The 22,485-nt window shown below is 41.1% G+C and overlaps 1 pseudogene; it reads right to left on the bottom strand.

Moving 5' to 3' along the window:
- Positions 1-8,704: 8,704 nt before the first annotated feature.
- LOC139362082 (vesicle transport through interaction with t-SNAREs homolog 1B pseudogene) lies at positions 8,705-9,398 on the bottom strand (annotated as a pseudogene).
- Between the last annotated feature and the right edge of the window lie 13,087 nt (positions 9,399-22,485).

The raw sequence follows: 22,485 nt of genomic DNA on the forward strand, positions 1-22,485 counted from the left end.
TATTCTTGTTTCTTTGCTTTGGGTATTTGTTTTAGTTTTTAGAAAAAAAAATTTTTTGGCCTGTTTTCACAGTTCTTTCTGAAAATCACTGATGATTCCTATATTCAAAGCTCATGAGCTATCTCCTACTTGGGTTCACTTCTTTTCTGTTTGTTTGTTTGAGACAGGGTCTCACTCTGTCACCCAGACTGGAATGCAGTGGTGTGATTGAGCATAGCTCACTGCAGCTTTGGACTCCTGGGCTCAAGCAATCCTCCCACCTCAGCCTCCCAAAGGGCTGGGATTACAAGGGTGAGCCACCACACCTGGCCTCAGTCATTTCTGATACATCATTTCCATCAGGCTCAACTTTTGCCTTTTCAGGGTTTCTCCTTCAGGTTTTTCCCCTTGTTTCCTTTTTATCTTCCCTCTCTTCCTTCCTTCCTTCCTTCCTTCCTTCCTTCCTTCCTTCCTTCCTTCCTTCCTTCCTTTCTATTTTTTGGCATGCCTTACCTTTTTGGATTTGTTTATTTTGTTTTGCTTCTGCAGAGCAGCCTTCCTAAGAATCAGTTGAAATATTTCTTGTCACTTTTTCTCTGTCTTCAATCTAGATGACTTCTAACACCTTGCACTTATTTCTGAAAGACTTTCGTTCATATGCCTTTGTTTTCCAACTTAGTTAATGTTGTCTGATCTTCTGTATTGCTTAATTGCTGTTTCAAATGAACCTAGCTGTCACATGGTGTGGAGAGTGAATAGCTTACCTCTAGTTCTTGTCCTCCTTCTCCACTTAGGCTCAGAAGCTTCTCCAAGCCGGTTGTTTATCAGCCTGTGGTGTGTCCATCCTACTCTTTCCATCCTAAGCCCTCCTGTTCATATGCTTGTTGCGTGTATTTGAGAAGAATTTAGTGGACATTTTCTCTTTATTCCTCCATGTGTGCAAAAATAAAAGACTAACAGTTGAGCAGATTGGTAGAGTGTATACTAATGAGTCTCAAACCTTAACGTGCATAGGAATCACTGGGGTATTCTAAAGGCAGATTTCCAGGCCTTGTTCTTAGAGATTTTGATTCAGTAGCTCTGGCCCAGGGCCTAGGAATCTGCATTTAACAAGCAACTCAATTGCTTCTGATAGATGTAGTTCTTGGACCTAATTTTGAGAAACTTCAATGTGCTGTAAACCCTCTAATGTATTCCCACTTAATGGCCACACATGTAATGTACAGCATTGAGAGGAGGCAAATCTGTCCCTGGCCCCTTTCTTCATGCAGACAGGCATTACCAGCAGCTTTTTTTCCTTTTAAAATTAATATACTTTATTTTTTAGAGAAGTTTTATATTTATAGAAAAATTGAATGGAAAATACAGAGGGTTCCTAGACTGCTTAAAAAATCTCCTATGCTGTACCTATTCATCTTTCTTCCCTCCCCCAAAGCCCTGGCAATCACTAATCTTTTTACTGTCTCCATAGTTTTGTCTTTTTCAGAATGTCACATAGTTGGAGTTATACAGGATGCAGCCTATTCAGATTGGCTTCTTACATTTAGCAATATGCATTTAAGTTTATTTTGTGTCTTTTCATGGTTTGATAGCTCGTTTCTTTTTATTACTGAATTGGAATAAATGGAACGAGTAATATTCCATTGTATGAATGTGCCGCAGTTGATCAGTTCACCTATTGAAGGACATCTTGGTGTTTCCAAGTGTTGGCAATTATGGCTAAAGCAGCTATATGCATTCATGTGCAGGTTTTTGTGTGGACATAAGTTTTCAACTCATTTAGGCAACCAAGGAGCACAACTGCCGGGTAGTATGGTGAGATTAGTTTTGTAGGAAACTGCCAAACTGTCTTCCAAAGGGGTTGTAACATTTTGCATTCTGACCAACAATGAATGAGAGTTCCTGTTGCTCCGCATGCTCTCCAGCATCTGGTTGCATAGTGCTTTTGGTTAGCCATTCTGAGTTATATAGTCACATCTCATTGTTGTTTTAATTTAAAATTCCCTGATGACATCTGATGTTGAGCATCCTTTTTTTTTTTTTTGAGATGGAGCTTCACCATGTTGCCCAGGCTGGTCTCGAACTCCTGAGCTAAAGTAATCCTCCCGCTTCAGCTGCATGTGTCACCATGCCTGGACAGCAGTTTTAGATTTTAATGAAGTCCAACTATCAATATTTTTTCATGGATCGTGATCTGATGTTGTGTCTAAAAATTTATCACCACTAAACCCAAGGTCACTTAGATTTTTTCCTATGCTATCTTACATGAGTTTTATAGTATTCCATTTTGCATTTAGGTCTACGATACATTTTGAGTTAATTTTTGTGAAGCTGTTCTTTTCAAAGTGAAATACTGAGTGAATTTAGCATTGCTGGCACCCTCTTCTCCTCCAACTTTTCCCTCCTACTTTTTATAATAGAAAATTTAAAACACATACAAAAATGGGGGAAAAATAGTATAATGAACCCCCAGGTAACAATAGTCCACCTTCAAAAAGTCTCAACATTTTGCCAATTGTATTTCATCAATTACCCTACCAGCATTTCTCTATTTGTTTGTTTTTTCTGAAATTTTTATTTATTTATTTTTTTGAGACGGAGTCTTGCTCTGTTGCCCAGGCTGGAGTGCAGTGGCACCATCTCGACTCACTGCAACTTCTGCTTCCTGGGTTTAAGCGATTCTCCTTCCTCAGCCTCTCAATTAGCTGGGATTATAGGCGCCTGTCACCACACCTGGCTAATTTTTGTACTTTTAGCAGAGACGGGGTTTCATTCACTATGTTGGTCAGGCTGGTCTCAAACTCCTGATCTCAAGTGATCCACCCTCCTCAGCCTCCCAAAGTGCTGGGATTACAGGCATGAGCCACGGCACCCGGCCTGCTGCAGTTTTGTAAAGCAAATTCTAAATGTCATCATTTCGCCATTAATATTTCAGTACAAGCACACCTCGGAAATAGTGCATATTTGGTTCCGGACCACTGCAATAAAGCAAATATCACAATAAAATGAGTCACACACCTTTTTTGGTTTCCCATTGCATACAAAAGTTATTTTTGTGCTATACTGTGATCTATAAGTATGCAACAGCACAATGTCTAAAAATGTATATACCTTAACTAAAAAATACTTGATTGCAAAAAAATGCTAACAATCATCTCACCCTTCAGCAAGTCATACTCTTTTCTGGTGGAGGGTCTTGCCTCCATGTTGGTGACTGAAGACTGATCAGGGTGGTGGTTGCTGAAGGTTGGGGTTACTGTCACAATTTTTTTTTTTTTTTTTTTAGACAGAGTCTTGCTCTGTTGCCTAGGCTCAAGTGCAATGGCGTGATCTCAGCTCACTGCAACCTCTGCCTCCCAGGTTCAAGCGATTCTTCTGCCTCAGCCTCCCGAGTATCAGGGACTACAGGCATGTGCCACCATGCCAGGCTAGTTTTTGTATTTTTACTAGAGACAGGGTTTCACTATACAGGCCAGGCTTGTCTTGAACTCCTGACCTCGTGATCTGCCCGCCTCGACCTCCCACAGTGCTGGGATTACAGGCATGAGCCACCGCACCCAGCAGCTGTCACAATTTTTTAAAAGAAGATGACAAAGAAGTTTGCCGCATCAATGAACTCTTCCTTTCATGAAAAACATGTGATGCTGTTTGATACCATTTTACTCACAGTATAAGTTCTTTCAAAATTGGAGTCAGTCTTCTCAAATCCTGCTACTATTTTATCAACTAAGTGTAGGTAATATTCTAGCTCCTCTATTGTCATTTCAACAATGTTAACAGCACCTTCACCAGGGGTAGATTCCATCTCAAGAAACATTGTCTTTGCTCACCATAGGAAGCAATTCATCATCCATTCAAGTTTTATCATGAGACAGGAGCAATTCAGTTATGTCTTCAGATTCCACTTCTAATTATAGTTCTCTTGCTATTTCTACCACATCTTCCTTTACTTCCTCCACTGAAGTCGTCTGTGAAGGCTGGAATCAGCTTCTTCCAAATTCCTGTTAAGGTTGATATTTTAATCTTCTCCCATGAATCATACATGTTCTTAATGGCATCTAGAATGGTAAATTCTTTCCAGAAGGATTTTGATTTACTTTGCCCATATCCATCAGAGGAATTGCTATCTATGATAGCTATAGCCTTACAAATTTTTTTTTTTTTTTTTTTTTTTTTTTTTTTTTTTTTTTTTTTTTTTTGAGACAGGGTCTAACTCCTGTCATCCAGGCTGGAATGCAGTGGCACCATCATGGCTCACTGCAGCCTCAACCTCTGAGGTTCAGGTTATCCTCCCACCTCAGCCACCCAAATAGCTGCGACTACAGGTGCATGCAACCACACCAAGCTAGTTTTTGTATTTTTAGTAGAGACAGGATTTCACCACGTTGCCCAGGCTTGTCTTGAACTCCTGAGCTCAAACACTCTGCTCATATCAACCTTTCAAAGTGCTGGGATTACGGGCGTGAGCTACTGTGCCTGGTCACAAAATGTATTTCCTAAATAATAAGACTTGAAAGTCAAAATTACTCCTTGATTCATGGACTGCAGAATGGAGTTTGTGTTAGCAGGCATGAAAACAACATTAATCTCTGTACATGTCCATCAGAGCTCTTGGGTGATCAGCAGCATTGATCAATGAGCAATAACATTTTGAAAGTGATTTTTTTTTCTGAGTAGGTCTCAACAGTGGGCTTTAAAGATTCAGTAAACCATGCTGTAAACAGAGGTGCTGTCATGTAGGTCTTTTGTTTCATCTATACAGCACAGGCGGAATAGATTTGGGATAATTCTTAAAGGCACTAAAATTTTCAGAATGATAAGTGAATATTGGCTTCAACTTAAGCAGGTGGATCACCTGAGATCAGGGGTTTGAGACCAGCCTGGCCAATATGGCGAAACCCCATCTCTACTAAAAATACAAAAATTAGTTGGGTGTGGTGGCAGGCACCTATAATCCCCACTACTTGGGAGGCTGAGGGAGGAGAATCACTTGAACCCAGGAGGCAGAGGTTGCAGTGAGCCGAGATCATGCCACTGCACTCCAGCCTGGACAAAAGAGTGAGACTCCATCTCAAAAACAAAAAAAAAAAGTCATCAGCTGCATTAGCCCTTAACAAGAGAGCCAGCTAGTCCTTTGACACTTTGAACCTAGGTATTGATTTCTCTTGTCTACCTATGAAAGTCCTGGACAGTGTCTTCTTCTAATAGAAGGCTGTTTTATCTATGCTGAAAATTTGTTGTTTAGTGTAGCCACTTTCATCCATTATCTTAACTAGACCTTCTGGATAACTTGCTGCAGCTTCTACATCAGCACTTCCTGCTTCACCTTGCACTTTTATGTTCTGAACATGGCTCCTTTCCCCTTCCCTTCCCTTCCCCCTTCCCTTCCTCTTTCCCTTCCCCCTTCCCTTCCCCCTTCCCTTCTTCCTTCCCTTTCCTTCCTTTCTCTCTCTTTCTCTCTCTCTTTCTTTCTCTCTCTCTTTCTCTCTTGCTTGCTTGCTTGCTTGTTTCTTTTCTTCTTTCTTTCACAAGTGTCAGGCTGTGTTACCCAGGCTGGAGTGCAGTGGCACAATCTTGGTTTACTGCAACCTCCACCTCCTGGGCTTAAGCCATCCTCCTACCTCAGCCTCTTGAGTAGTTGGAACTACAGGCATGTGCCAGCACATCCAGCTAATTTTTTATTTTTTTGTAGAGAAGAAGTCTCTCCATGTTGCTCAGACTGGTCTCAAACTCCTGAGCTCAAGCAATCCGCCTGCCTCAGCCTCCCAAAGTGCTGGGATTACAGGTGTGAGCCACCACGCCTGGCAGCTTCTTTCCTTAAACCTCATGAACCAACCTCTGCTAGCTTCAGGCTTTTCTTCTGCAGCTTCCTCACCTCTCTCAGCCTTCACAGAGTTGAAGAGAGTTGGGACCTTGCACTGGATTAGGTTTTGGCTTAAGGGAATGTCCTGGCTGGTTTGATCTTCTATCAAAACCACTAAAACTTTCTCCCTGTCAGCAGTAAGACTATTACATTTTCTTATCAGTCATGTGTTCACCGGAGTAGCACTTTTAATTTCCTTCAAGAACTTTCCTTTGCATTCACAACTTGGCTAACTGGCACAAGAGGCCTAGTTTTCAGTGTATCTCTGCTTTCAATATGCCTTTCTCACTAGGCTTAATCATTTCTAGCTTTTGAGTTAAAGTGAGAATCATGTAACTCTCCCTTTTACTTGAACACTTAGAAGCCATTGTAGAGTTATTAATTGGCCTAACTTCATTATTGTTATGTCTCGGGAATAGGGAGGCCTGAGAAGAGGGAGAGAGATGAGGGAATGGCCAACTGGGGGAGCAGATAGAATACACACAACGTTTATTCAATAAGTTCACTGTCACGTGGGCATGGTTTGTGTTGCCCCAAAGCAACTACAATAGTCACATCAAAAATGGCTGATCACAGATCATCATAACAGATACAATAATCATGAAAAAGCTTGAAATATTGTGAGAATTACCAAAAGGTGACACAGAGACATCAAGGGAGTGCCTGCTGTTGGAAAAATGGCGCTGATAGACTTGCTCCATGCAGAATTGCCACAAACCTTCAATTTATAAAAAGCTCAATATCTGCTAATGTCAGTAAAGTGGAATGCATTGAAACTAGTTATCCCTTTATCTATCGCTAATTAAAAACTATAAAAATACTACTATAACCACAATGCGATTATCACACCAAATTAACAATAATTGCTAATAGCATCTAACTCCTAGTCTATTTAAATATCTCTCTTGGTCTGATGTCTCATAATCCTTTCTAAACACATAATACTATTGGCTTCAGGGTGCCCCCAGTAGACGTCTTTTCCCTTACATTCTCTTTATTCCTATACTTCATCGGGACTGAGGGACCAGGATTTTTCAAACAATATACCAGCTTCTCTAGAGGCTTTGACTTGGGCTGCTGACAGAGAAATCTTTATTAAATCCTCGAGAGTGATATTATTCAAGAGACACACAGGGGAGATGAGTGATGAGAAGAGGAGGTGCTATTAGGAAAGTGACCCCAGGACATCAGATTTATCACAGAATCCTTTCCATGAGGCAGTTAATCTTTTCCATTTTAGTTTCAGGGAGGATATTTAACCCCATGGAATTAGGAGTTCTTTCCTACTTTTGCCAAGCTGCTAAAACCAATGAATATTCAAGTGAAACCTTATCCAAATTTGGGGCTCTGGTGACCACTGAGGACCCTTTGTCTTGAGTTATTGCTCCTGAAATCTTCACACAGCTGTCTCTGGATGAGCTGCAGTCAGTTTTCCAAGGATATGGTTGATCCCAGAAAATACACAGCTAATTTATAAGACACTAGGAAGAAGGCAGCTGCCTTGAGAATAGCATATTGAGGATTCCAGAGGTCAAAAACTGACCTTAGTCCATATGGGAAACTCTCACTAGTGTGAGCCAAAGAAGCCTGCATGAAGCTATGGGCTGTCTAAAAATCCCTGACAATGCAAAAGAGGTCAAAGATGAACATCTTGAAATGCAGACTGTTTCTGTGTTGGCTGAGAGACTGATAGTATCTCATCTGGCTGGAAGGAAGTCAGGTAGTCAGGAACTCCTTCATTCTACTGGTACTAGTCCTGATCCTAGGATTTAACCATTATTTTCAGGTTAATAAATACATATATATGAAGTAAATTCTTATGGAAGAAGAAGATTGTTTCCATGGTCTTTGAGTCCATAGAAGCCAATAAACCACGTTAAACACAGCCTCAGATTATCCATCTTCCTTCTTCTTAGTGCCTCTGCAAGATCATGCATTATCTCATAGGATTGGTATGTGACAGATTCTATTTTGAGTCTTCCGATGATTCCTTCATTTAGTCTTTCTGAGAACCAGAGTTCAGAGGAATCTGTGCAACTGGGAGTTGCCCCCAGTTCATAGATCTTGCAGTCCTAATTTCAAAGAGGTCAGTGTCTTTTAAAGGGCCATGTGGAGGCTCCCATGTGTTTAGGAGAATGAATTCCTTGTGCTAAAAAGTTATCTACAGAGCATCCTTGACAGAGTTCTGTTCGGTGATGTAGTGACATAAGATGTCTCTGGCTAAAGAACTTTTTGAGTGCTTAAATAATGGAACTATTTTAGTGAACCGAATAAACCCAAGTTAATAAAACTCTCCATTGATAGGGAGACGATTCATTTCCAGTGAAACTAGCAAGACAGGAACCTCACATAAACAAGCATGCTGTCCTAACTTTTTAGAAGATGCTGCCGCTTTCAGCTGCAGCCATCATCCTGCCATCTTCTTTACTGATATTTGGCTTGTTCAAATGGTTAGTGCACATGTAATTACCCACTCAGAAAGGGTTTTTCATATCTGCCATTCCAAACTCCAGGCATGGCACATTGAACTTGAGTGTCTGTCGGAGGTTAAAGTACTAAACGGTTAAGCTCTACACATAAAAATGGTTTAAGTGGTAAGTATGTAAATTTCCCACGTTAACCATTTATTTTAAAGAAGTCATAAACAGCATTTATTATCTTGGTATATCATACTGGTCTTGTTGCTGTTCCTTCACATTTAAGTGGCTTTCCATCTTTCCTCCCTTCTCTCACAGTCCAGCTACACAGTGCATCCCTGAACTGTTAGGCCACAGCAGCAGTATGCTTATTCCATCCACATCCCTAACATCATGCATTCACAAAGTCAAAGTGCTGGTCCACAAACCCTTCCCTATAGGAAGTTCAATGGTTATGAAATAATTTGTAGTAAACCAGACGTCCCAGGATGGCGAGCAAAAGTAAGATGATGATGGAAAGCAACAGTTTGTTGGTTGTCACTTTTCTGGACATTGAACGGAGAATCTTTCGACTGTTGCTCAAGTTTTCACTTGTGTTTACCAGTCTACTCTTGGTGCATTCTAACTGGTCTCATTGTTCGCCCAGCTCTTCTGTGATTTCTGAGCCAAGCTGGTCAGTCTCCGTGGCAATCCGATGAGAACATTCAATACTGTGGGTGGCCTAGTTCAGACTTTCAGTGCCTTGAGGAAGCGTTGCCCTTTGAGACTGTAGCCGATTCATATGCTCATTCTCTACAGCATATATGCCATATTTCGTGTCTCTTCGGCCTCCAGGTGTGGCTGTCAAAGGTGTGCTGCTCACCTCCCCATGGAGTTTGGCGAGGTCCTTCTGGTAGTTTTGAAACTTAGATATCATGGGGTTACAGAAAGACAGGTGCATAACGTAGCTCCTCCTCTATCTCTGCCAGCGTTTCATTTGCTTCCCGTTGCTTTTCATCAAAATCCCTGATTAACTCCTTCTTCTCTCCGGTCCCCGCCGTTCCCAGCAGCCGCTCGGGCACCCCTTATAGGTCTTCGTGGAGGCCGTGGAAGATCTACAGCTTCTTGAAATGCTCCGAGGAGGCGGCGGAGGTGGCCATGGTGCAGGCCGCGCTCCAGCAGTGGCCACCGAGATCTGGGGCACTGGGCCCTCTCCTAGCCCGGGGGTCAGCCGCCAAGTCCTGTGACCATCACGGCGACCACCGCGCCACCGCAGCCCAGGACCGCTTTCACCATTTTTACGTGTAGAGTTCAGTGGCATTAAGTATATTCACATGGTTGTACAACCATCACCATTGTCCACCTTCAAACTGTTTTCAGCTTGCAAAACTGAAACTTTACATCCGTTAAACAACTCTTCATTCTCCCCTTCCTCTGCCCCTGGTAATCATCTCTGTCCCACTTTCTTTCTCTATGAATTTTAGGGTACCTCATATAAGTGGCATTGTATAGCATTTGTTTTTATGTGACTGGCTTATTTCACTTAGCAAAATGTTCTTAAGGTTCATCCGTGCTGCTGTAGCATGTGTCAAAATTTACTTCCTTTTTAAGGCTGAATAATAGACCTTTGTATGTATATGCCCCATTTTGTTTATCCAGCCATCTCTCAGTGGATACTGGGGTTGTCTCTACCTTTTGGCTATTGTAAATAGCGCTGCTGTGAACATGAGCAGGTATATACATAGGGATGAAATTCTTGAATAATATGGTAGTTCCATTTTCAAGTTTTGGAGGAACTGTTATACTGTTCTCCCTAGTGGCGGCACCATTTTACATTCCTACCAGCAATGCACAAGGGTTCCAGTTACTCCACATCTTTGCCAAAAGTTGTTATTTTTGTTTTTTTAAATAACAGTCATCCTAATTGATGTGAAATTGCATTTAATAGCGATTTTGATGTGCATTTCTCTTATCATTAGATGCTGACCATCTTTTCAGGTGTTTATTGGCCAGTTTGTACTTCTTTGGAGATTTTTTTTCAAGTCCTTTTGCTCATTTTCAACTGGGTGTTTTGGTTTTTGTTGTTGAGTTGTAGGAATTTTAAAAAATATATTCTGGCTATTAATGTTTTATGAGATACATGGTTTGTGCACATTTTCTCCTGTTCTGTGAGTCGCGTTTTTACTCAGTTGATTGTGTCTTTTTTCCCCTACACCATTGGTCATATTTCAGAGGCAGAGGATTTATCTGAGTAGAAGTAGTCACGATATAGACCTGAACTTTACCATTAATAGGCAGCTAGATTTTTTTAAATTGTTGCTATTTTGCTATTTTATTTTCAAGGTCTCTTTCAGTCATGCAGGAGTCAGTTGAAGTATTGCTATAGCGACTGCTTTTATGATGAAGAATTACCAATTTACCTTGGGAAAAGCCTATGAAAATCTGTAAAATATTATGCCAGAGGCTGAGTTGTTTTAGTAATAATTCTGCTTTTGTGATGTGATTTTATTTAAAGAAAATCGAACTTCATATTTGTTTGTCATTATAGGATTAAATGTGGGCTTGACTAGCAATTGAAATTGTATGAGGCAATGGGATATGCAATGGATATCTCTAGTGCAATTTATAGGCAACATGGTTTACAAAAGGTCATGGAAAAGTATCCAGGTAAGTAATAATTGCTGGTATGTGTTGAGCCCTTTCTAGATGTCATTTACTCTGACACTAAGTGCTTCGGGTGCATTTCTCACCTTTCTAGCAATTCTGTGAGACAGTTATCATAGTTCCCCTTCATCCATGGTTTTCAATTTCCATGGTTCCTGTTACCTGAGGTCAACTGTGGTCTGAAAATATTAATAGAAAATTCCAGAAATAATTCGTAAGTTTTAAATGCAGGCCATTTTAAGTAGTGTGACAAAATCTTAGGTCATCCTGCTCCATCCTGCTGGGGATGTGAACCATCCCTTTGTCCAGCATCTCCACGCTGTCCGTGCTACACACCCATTAGTGACAGTGACTTGGAGCCCTCTAGGTTATCAGATTGACTGTCGCAGTATCAACAGTGCTTGTGTTCAAGTAACCCTTATTTTACTTAATAATCACCTCAAAGTCCAAGAGTAGTGATGCTGGCAGTTCGGATATGCCAAAGAGAAGCTGTAAAGTGTTTGCTTTAAATGAAAAGCTGAATATTCTCAACTAAATAAGGAAACGAAAAAAATAGTATGCGGAGGTTGCTAAAATCCACAGTAAGAATTTTATCCATTTTTGTCAAGAGAAAAGAAAGAGAAATGTGTGTTAGTTTTGCTGTTGCACCTCAGACTGCAAAAGTTATGGCCACAGTATGTGATAAGTGCTTACCTAAGATGGAAAAGGCATTAAATTTGTGAGTGGAAGACATGAACTGAAACACGCTCCAAATGACAGCAGTTGGGTCCAGTACTATCTGTGGTCTCAGGCATCCACTGGGGGCTTTGGAACATGTGCCATGCAGATAAGGAGGACTATTGTACTGTGCTGTTGTTACCTTTTAAAACTGTGGTTTAGTGAGAAATAACTTCTTGAAGGTCACATAGTTTGTATAATAAATGGCAGGGCTGGGATTTGAACTTGGGCAGTCTGTGCTGAGAACCTACGGACTTAATAACTGTACTTTCCTACCTCATCCTGATTCCCCAAGGCAGGAGTATTTTTTTTCTTTTCTTTCTTTTCTTTTCTTTTCCTTTTCTTTTTTTCTTTTTCTCTTCTCTTCTCTTCTTTCTTTTTTTTTTTTTTGAGACCTCCACCTCCTGGATTTAAGCAATTCCCCTGCCTCAGCCTTCTGAGTAGCTGGGATTACTGGTGCGTGCTATCACTCCCAGCTAATTTTTTGTATTTTTAGTAGAGACAGGATTTCGCTATGTTGCCCAGGCTGGTCTTGAACTCTTGGCCTCAAGTGATCCGCCTGCCTTGGCCTTCCAAAGTGCTGGGATTACAGGTGTAAGCCACCGCATCTGGCTGGGAATATTTTTCAAAATTTAAATTGCCGAGGTTTAGCACTTGCCTCAACTTGACGTTAACTGAATTTTGTCTGAAAATGCAGAGAGTTGATTCTGACAAATGGATACATTTGAATTATGTCATACAGAATTCCAGAATTTACCTCGAGAACTCTTTCCTATTGACCCCATCACCATTTCACAAGTATTGAAGGATGAGGGTCTCTACAAATGCAGGAAGTACATGTAAAATATTTTGTATCCTCTGGATATTTTATCTTGTCTCAGTAGCTGAAAAGTGCTTAAAGTTACCGTTTCTTTTATTTCTGTAGGAAGAATTTGTTTGACTGAATAATATAGAAATTTTGAATTCAAATCTGCTTTCAAGAAGAATGTAAATTCTTAAAAGCAAAAATCAGATTGTAGAGATTATTGAAAATTTAAGTAGCATAATCAATGTAATATTATTTTGTCCTCTAAGAAGTACTGCACATTTTATCTATTCATTGTTTGGGAAATCATTAATGGTTTTGTTGTTTGAGAGTTGCAGGTGATCATTATTTTGAAATTCTAGGACTTTGGGTTATAATGAAGGAAGTGCTTTTATAGCTGTTGCCCACAAGAAAATGACACCATCTTTCATGCTCACCACAGGGAGTCAGGCTCAGTGTACATCTTGTTTTGTTGAACCTGTACAATGGATGGAATCCACTTTTGTTGGGAGTGATGATAGTATCTTTTGATGCACAAGATTTGTAAATTATAATGATATCCAGTTTGTCTATTTTTTCTTTTTTTGCTTCTGCCTTTAGTGTTATATCCAAGAAATCATTGCCAAATCCAATGTAGTGAAGCTTTTACCAGAGTTTTCTAAGAGTTTCATCCTTTCACATCTGATGTTTAGGTACATTGTGAGATAATTTTTGTATTTGGTATAAGGTAAGGATCCAACTACTTCTTCTTCTTTTTTTTTTTTCTTGCATCTGGAGATCCAGTTTTCATGATGTTCATGATGTCATTTGTTGAAAGACTGTTCTTTCACCACTGAATGGTTTTGGCCCTTGTCACAAATTAATTTGATCATATATGCCAGAGTTTATTTATGGGTTCTGTATTCTATTCAATTGGTCTATATGTCTATCTTTATGCCAGTACCACACTGTTCTAATTACTATAGCTTTGTAGTAAGTTTTGAAATCAGGAATATGAGATTTCCAACTTTGTTCTTCTTTTTTTAGATTATTTTTGTTATTTGGGATAGATTATGAATTTTGGGATAGATTTTTCCATTTCTACAAAAATTAAAAAGCCATTGAGATGCTGATAGGCATTGCATTGAATCTGTAGATTGCTTTGGGTAGTATTAACATCTTAACAATATTAAGCCTTTCAGTCCATAACATGGAATTTCTTTCCATTTATTGATGTCTTCTTTAGTTTCTTTCAGCAACATTTTATAGTTTCCAATGTAAAAGTCTTTCCCCTTTTTTGTTAACTTTACTCAAAATTATTATTTATATATATATGTGTTTGTGTATATTAGATATGTGTCTATATTATGTGTGTGTGTGTGTGTGTGTGTGTGTATGTGTATATATATATATATATATATTTTGGTGGGGGGAAGGGATAGGATCTTGCTCTATTGCCCAGGCTGGAGTGCAGTGGCAGGATCATGGCTCACTGCAGATTCAACCTCCTGGGCTCAAGTGATCCTCTCACCTCAGTCTCCTGAATAGGTGGGACCACAGGAGTGTGCCACCACCAGCATGCCCAGTTAATTTTTTTTTCCTTTTTTTTTTTAGACAGAGTCTCGCTCTGTTGCCCAGGCTGGAGTACAGTGGCACAATCTCAGCTCACTGCAACCTCCACCTCCCAGGCTCAAGCGATTCTTGTGCCTCAGCCTCCTGAGTAGCTGGGACTACAGGCATGCACCACCACACCTGGCTAATTTTTGTATTTTTAGTAGAGATGGAGTTTCACCATGTTGGCCAGGCTGGTCTCAAACTCCCGACCTCAAGGGATCCACCCACCTCAGCCTCCCAAAGTGCTGAGATTATAAGCGTGAGCCACTGTGCCCAGCCCTCCAGCTATTTTTTAAAATTTTTGTAGAGACAGGGTATCTCTATGTTGCCCAGGCTGATCTTGAACTCCCAGGCTTCAACTCCCAAAGGACTGGAATTATAGGTGTGAGTCACCACACCTGGGACCCCAATTGTTTTTTATGCTATTGTAAGTTGAATTGTTGTCTGAATATTCTTTTTGGATTGTTCATCCTTAGTGTAGAGAAACACAGCTGATTTCTGTGTATTGATTTTGTATTTTGCAACTTTGCTGAATTTATTAGTTTAAACAGTTTTTTTCAGTGAGTTCTTTAGGCTTTTCTACATATAAGATCTTGTCACCTGTGAACAGAGAGAGTTTTACCTCTTTTCCAATTCAGATGTTTTTCTTTTTCTTGCCTAATTGCTCTGGCTAGGACTTCTAGGATTAGAAGTGGTGAAAATGGATATCCTTTTCTTGTGCCTGATCGTAGAGGAAATACTTTTGGTCTTTCACTGTGGAGTATGATGTTAGCTGTGGGTTTTTAATATATGGTCTTTATTGTGTGGAGATAGTTTTCCTCTATTTCTAATTTGTTGTGTTGTTGTTGTTTTTAATCATGAAAGAGGCTGAATTTTGTCAAATGCTTTTTCTGCATCAGTTGAGATGATCACAAACCCTGAGCTTTTCTATAACCAGGAAATGGCTCTAATTCCCAACCCAAAAAGTTATTGGACGAGGCCCTAGCAATTTAAAAGTTACAGTTTTGTTTCATGAAACCCTATTCTCTTCCATGCCTATTGGTGAATCCAAACACTTGTCAATTGCAGCAATTGATATTGCTAGATATTTTCCTTCCCTGACCTGTCTACTGTGTTCTTAAGCCCAGCAGTAACTAACTATACTATTCCCTTCGTTCTTGCTAACAATTGAAGGAAAAAAATAAATCAATTTGGACTAATTAACAAATGCCTAGGAGCCAGGTTTTATGGAATGAATTTAGTTTTATTTTAAAAAATCTTACAATAGATTGACTTCTTTTTGGTATACAGTTCAAGGAATAAACATGTGTAGATTCACGTAACTGCTGCACAATCAGGATACAGTTCTATTACTCCCAAAAAACTCCTGCCTGCCATTTCTTTCTTGTCACATCCTCCTCCTACCTTGAGCCTCTGGCAACCACTAATCTTCTTCATTTGTCTTTTTGAAAATGTCATATAGTGTGTAATATATCTGTGACTAAAAGCTTAAATATGACTGATGATTTTGCTAAGAACCATTTTGAGCAACATCCTTCTTGTTCTGCAGAATTGTCCCGAACTGTGAACCTGATATCATAATCATCATGGTAGGAGGTCATAATCAAAGGTTCATATGTTAGACTGGCCTCACAGTACAAGCCTCTAAACTTCTGTCTCTTAACTTCTCAGTGGAGAAGGGTGTTGGCCACATTCTAAGGCTAGTGGTTGATGATTGGGATTAAGCTTTTAGCACCTATGCCACAAGAAATAATAGGAAATAAGGTTACCATCTGTGGTACATGGTCATTTCATGACCATCATGTGTTATCTATACATGAAGGACAGTGAGGACGAAATGTAGTAAGCTAAAAACTAAAGGACTGTACAGATATTATTTCAGAGAAATTATAAACCAACTGTCTTTTGCTTCTACTCTGGTGGTCAATGAATTAATTTTCTTGGTTTGTTGGATGAAACAAATTTAGTAAAATGGAAATAGTCATATTGTGTTAATTAGAATGCTTTTGAATGCAAGCAGTAGAATATCCAGCTAAAAGTGACTGAAATAATGAGGAGATTTATTATCTCACACAAAAAGACATCCAGAAGTAGATGGCTCTAGGGCTGAATCAGTGGTCTCAAGAATGTCATGAAGAATGAAGCTTTTTTTGTTGTTGTTGAGACGGAGTCTCGCTCTGTCGCCCAGGCTGGAGTGAGTGGCGCGATCTCGGCTCACTGCAAGCTCCGCCTCCCGGGTTCACACCATTCTCCTGCCTCAGCCTCCGGACTAGCTGGGACTACAGGCGCCGCCACCGCGCCCGGCTAATTTTTTGTGTTTTTAGTAGAGACGGGGTTTAACTGTGTTAGCCAGGATGGTCTCGATCTCCTGACCTCATGATCCACCCGCGTCGGCCTCCCAAAGTGCTGGGATTACAGGCGTGAGCCACCGTTCCCGGCCCGAATAAAGGTTTTTTTCATCCTCCATTCCACTGTCCTCACATGAAAACTTTTGGTGTCTTACTTGCAAGATGGGCTGCTACAGCTCCAAGTACTGGGTCCTTAGACAATTGCATCGCTATGTAGGGAGCCGGGAGCAGCTCAGGTGACAAGAGAGCTCTTCTCATGTGTGCTTGTTTTTTTTTTTTTTTTTTTTTTTTTTTTGGTCTTGAAGGAAAGCTTGTTTTCCAAATTCCCCCAACAGACTTAGTGTTATGTCCCATAGTCAGAACTGGGTCCCTTGGCCATTTGTTGACATGAAGGCCAAGTGGCTCTCTAGCAGTTAACTGTTATCATGTGACATGGGCTGGGACAGGAGGGATGGAAGGTGAGGACAGTGACTCCTGGAGAGGCAACAGATTTGCCTCACTCCCTTGTGAGGATTAAATGCAGTAATGTGGGTAAAGCACCTCTAATTGGGCTGGCACATAAAGGGCTCAATCCTCATTAATTCTTTTTGTTTCATGTCTCCCTTCTCCCCTTCAGTTTTCTTACCTCATTTTTCACCTTTAGGAGAAATATGGAAATCCAAAAGTTTTGCTGACCTTCCCTAGATAAAGGCCCTGCTTGTCTCTCCCACCCTCGCCTACTTCTTGGAGTTCTGCAGCTTGAGTTTCCACAAACCAATTGGGATCTGCTGGACCTCTCGAAAGTCCCTCACCTTAGGCTGAGGAATACATTTTTATAGCTGGTCCATAGATGTCAATTATAGACATAAAACTGAGAAATCCTTATAAAGAAAAAAGAAAAAAGCCCATCAGAGTATGTTATTATTACAATGTTAGCCTCCACTAGAAAATCATCTATTTCGGTGGAGTGAAGCTCTTTCCATCCAAAAAAGGAGCAAAAGGCGCCCCTGTCTGTGCCTGTCTGTACTGATTGCTGGCTCTGAGCACCATAAGATGTTTCTTGCCATTAGAGCAATGATTTCAATTTTTCCATTCCAACTGTGGTGAAAATGAATAAGAAAACTGAGTCCTGCCTCTGGAAGCAGGATACAGGTTCCACACTAATCAAAAAAGGAAGATTCATTATTAGACAATATTTCACTCCCCAGACTTTGAAAGTTCCTACATTTGTCAGAGTAGCTCTGAATCACTTCACAGCCACCGCAGAATTAGAATGGGGGTATTGTACAAGCCTGACCCTTTGCAGTGAAGTTTAAGCTTTTTTCCCCTTCTAAATGAGCTGCTTTGCTACTCTCTGAGTCACTGCAATCCAAATCTCATAATTTCATCTCCTTCTCTTCTAATCATTTTACCAGATAGCAGCTTTAAGGGGGGGCAGGCATGCATATGTTTTTAAAGGGGCCATAACGCCCTAAAATACATTTAACTAAGAAGTTCTAATGAAATATCGACACTGTCACCAGGTAATGGAGAATGAAGTTTTCAGGAACTTGCTTAGTAGTGATAAATACTTCATATTTGCCAAACCAAAGCAGATTTAGCAATGGAATCATGAGACAGTCCTAATGAAGGTGACCCTGGGCTGAGTGCCTGAGTGATTTTCGGGCTCTGAGAAACCCCCTTCTCAGACATGGGCTTCCCTCTCTCTAACCCAGTGGAAAAGCCAGCAGAAATCTGCTGTGCAGCCCTTTCACTTCCGAACATCCGGAGACAACAATGTTGACAGCCACAGGCCACAGCACTGTGCAATTCTGTTGGACACGTTGCAAAGGAAAACCACCAGCAGCTGTCTGAAGCTGGTTTTCTCTTATTAAAATTTGGTTAATAAAGCCTGTTCCATGAAACACACCAGATGAAAAACCAGCCGTCCTCAAGAAGGGCTTATTGCAGGCTGGGAAAGATACTGTTTTGTCCAAGTCAGAGGTTTCTATCCACTTGAACACCTCTGCATGGACTTCGTTGCTCTGGGATAATACAGAGGGAGTTGGAAGCCTGGTGCTACCCTGTGAGCGCATTCCCTTTTCTGTCTTTGGGAGTGGGAGCAGACTGACATATGGGAAACTGAGAGAAACCTGTGTGAGGAGGGTATGGAATCATGCACAACTGTGTGGGCTGAGTACGAGTGGATTCAAAAGGACACAAAGGTTGGTGTGAGATGAGGAGTACCTTCCAAACAGGGGCCCAGGTGGCTCATTTTGGTATCCTTAACATAGTGCACTTGTCACACAAGGTAGGGATTTAGTAAGTACAATTCAAGTAAAGGTCAAGTCTACACTTTCATTCACCTGTAATTTCATCCTGCCCCATTTTATATCTTACTGCCTTTGCCCTTGCACTTAAAATATACACCAAAATAAAAGCACCTCAAAACCCCAATGAGTTTCTAACCAGTCACACGCTGACACACACACTTACACGTTCAGAATCTCTCACTGATTCTCGTTCTCTCTCAATCTCACACTCACTTTGTATCTCTTCATCTCCAGCATTGTTGCCGGAGTTGGAGAAAGGGTAGAATAGCACTTACTTTTTTGATTTTTCCAAATTTTCACCAACCAGTTCACAAAAGCACAAGGATGAAGAATTAGAAAAGTGGAGGGAGGACCTGGTGCAGTGGCTCACACCTGTAATTCTAACACTTTGGGAAGTTGAGGCAGAAGGATCGCTTGAGCCAAGGAGTTCAAGACCAGCCTGAACAACACAGAAAGACCCCATCTCTACCAAAAAAAAAAAAAAAAGAAGAAAAAATTGGCTGGGTGTGGTGGTGGATGCCCGTAGTCCCAGCTACTCAGGAGGCTGAGGTGGGAGGATTGTTTGAGCCTGGGAGGTCAAAGCTGCAGTGAGCGATGAACCCACCACTGCATTCTAACCTGGGTGACACAGTGAGACCCTGTCTCAGAAAAAAAAAAAAAAAAAAAAAGGAAGGAGACAAGAGCAAGATGATGGGAGAGGGGAAGAGAAGAGAAAGAATAGGCGAGAAAGAAAACCAGAGAAGTTAAGCTTCCCATTGTAGGTAGGGAGTGAACTGTGAATGACAGTGCTTTTCCTCTATCAGGGTTAAGGAGGATGACTCCCAGATTGCACAGCAGAGTGAGAGTCCTGCAAAGATAAACTGCTTTGGATGCACTGACTTGTGGAGAAGGAGAAAAAAGGAGTGGAACAATCTACATTCTGTCATAAATTCTGGCCATGCATTTTTCTTGAAGAGTTTAGCTTCTCATGGATATGACTTGTGTTTTTGTATAGCTCCTTTTCATTAAGCTGATTCTAGCATAAAGTTAAATGACAAATGCTTTGTTGGGAAAATGTTAGACCACTTGGTGGATGCAGATGCCTTCTTGGCAGCTGTGATGGTTAATTTTTTATGTCAACTTGGCTGGGCCATGGGGCGCCCCGATACTTGGTCAAACATTATTCTGGATGTTTCTGTGAAGGTATTTTTGGATAAGATTTGCGCTTAAATCAGTGGACTTTGGGTATAGCAGATGGCCCTCCGTAATGTGGGTGGGCCTCATCCAATCTGCTGAAAGCCTAAATAGAACAAAAGGCTGACCTCAGAGCAAGAGGGAACTCCCCAGCAGACTGCCTGTAGACTTCATCTACATTGGCTCTTCCTGCTTGTCCAGCAGACTGCCTTGGATTTGGACTGCAAGTCTTTCCTGAGAGGCCTCTCCCATCAGATTTTGGACTTGCCAGCCTCCACAATATCTTAAAATCTATCTATCTATCTATCTATCTATCTATCTATCTATCTATCTATCTATCTATCATCTATCCTGTCCATACACCTGTCTGCACTTTATTGATTCTGCTTCTCTGTAGAACTCTGACTAATCCAGCATCCCCTAAGCTGACAAGCAAGGCTGAGAGGTAACAAATGTGCTCTTGCCTTTCCTAACCAGTACCATAACTGAGGAGTGTGGACTAAGAGGCCATGAGCCCAGGATCATAAGTCAGTGGGCCTAGGTGATGTGTGAGCCTTGTCCCTTCCTAGTGCTCTGCCCTGGATAGATTACCTAAGCTCCAGAAGCAATTACTCAGATGACTAAAGCATTGCCAGCCTCTGATGTGTTCATTTTCTATTGCCATTGTAACAAATTACCATACACTCCATGCTTGAAACAAGGTAAATTTATTCTCTTACATTTCTGCAGATCAGATCAAAGTGTCAGCAGGGCATCTGAAGGCTTCAGCAAACAATCTGTTTCTTGCTTTTTTCAGCTTCCGGAGGCCACTTACATTCTTTGGATCATGGCCGCTTCCTCACATCACTCCAACCTCCTGCTTCTGTTGTTGTGTCTCCTGCTACTCCTTTTATCTCCTGCCTCCCTCTTATAAGGCCCTTGTGATTGCAGTGGGCCCACCCCAGTCACCCAGGATCATCTCCTTCTGTCAGTGTCCTTATTCATATCTGCAAAGTATCTTTGGACATTTAATACAACATTTACACATTCCGGGGATTAGGACGTGGACATCATCGGTGGTGGGCAGGGGCGATTATTCTACCTACCATACCTGGTCAGAGGTAATTGGTTACAGATGGAAGGTGAGATAGGGGAAGGATTCTAAAATTTCATAGTTGGTACCTAAAATTATTTTATATTTTAGAAAAGTGCTTGATTATGTGACAAATGCAGAAATTTGCAACAAAGAAATGCTTTCTTGGCTCCTAAAGAGGTGGACATGTGTTGGTACTATATTTTTATTTAACAATGACAATTCTGCTCCTAGAATCATCAGAGTAAATCTTCCCCCGTCTCTAAAAAATTAACATAAAAATGTCTTAAAAAGTATAATATTGTGGCCAGCTAGGTACACAAATATGTGGGATTTCATGTCCTGACAGATTCACTAAGCATTCCATCCAGTCTCCCATAAGGGACCTTTGGCAGGAATTAAAGCCTTTTAAGAGAGACCCTGAGAACCTTCCTCAAAATATTAATTCAAGTATCATAAATCTACACCATCATTTGTATTCTAGAACACGTCATCCCAACATAAGTTCTAGAATTGTTGTGCCTTCAACATGCTGAGTACAGTTTTGAGAATCAGTCACTTTCAATGCTTCCCTCTTGGCCAACTTTAGGAAAGTTTCTGGCCCTTCTTTTTGGTGCATGGCTGTATTTTGAGTGCTAAGCATATTGTCATAACCTTTGCTTGGTCTGTTCTTAGTGGAAAAAACAAGACTTAACTCTATAGAAAAGGGAGAGCATTAAAAAAATCAGTTTTCAAAAATCATCCTGATGCTCAATTTAGTTCAACAATTGTTGGGGTGGCTACAATAATTTCAGGCCGGGTGCGGTGGCTCACACCTGTAATCTCAGCACTTTGGAAGGCGGGTGGATCACTTGAGGTCAGGAGTTTGAGACCAGCCTGGCCAACATGGTGAAACCCTGACTCTACTAAAATTATAAAAATTAGGCCGGGCACGGTGGCTCAAGCCTGTAATCCCAGCACTTTGGGAGGGTGATGCGGGTGGATCACCTGAGGTCAGGAGTTCGAGACCAGCCTAGCCAACATGGTGAAAAACCCCGTCTTTACTAAAATGACAAAAATTAGCCAGGCGTGGTGGCATGCACCTGTAATCCCAGTTACTCGGGAGGCTGAGGCAGGAGAACTGCTTAAACCTGGGAGATAGAGGTTACAGTGAGCTGAGATCACGCCACTGCACTCCAGCATGGGTGACAGAGCAAGACTCTGTCTCAAACAAACAAATAAATAGATAAATAAAATAACAAAAATTAGCCGGGTATGGTGGCACACGCCTATAATCCTAGCTAATCAGGAGGCTGAGGCAGGAGGATCACTTGAGCCTGGGAGGCAGAAGTTGCAGTGAGCCAAGATTGTGCCACTGTACTCCAGCCTGGGTGACGGGGTTAGACTCCATCTCAAAAGAAAAAAAAAGAAAAAAGAAAGTTTCAGATAGCCAGTGAAGACTCATGGTTTGAGCCTGATCTGATGGTTAGGACTCACCTAAACGTGGGCACCCCAGGTTGCTTGCTCTTTTCTGGTGATGGCACTCTCTTACGGAGTTCACCTGCCTTTAGGCTCAAGGACTTCAAATAAATACTGGAGAACTGG

Source organism: Macaca nemestrina, chromosome 2 (assembly GCF_043159975.1).
Source record: "Macaca nemestrina isolate mMacNem1 chromosome 2, mMacNem.hap1, whole genome shotgun sequence".
Classification (NCBI taxonomy): Eukaryota; Metazoa; Chordata; class Mammalia; order Primates; family Cercopithecidae; genus Macaca; species Macaca nemestrina.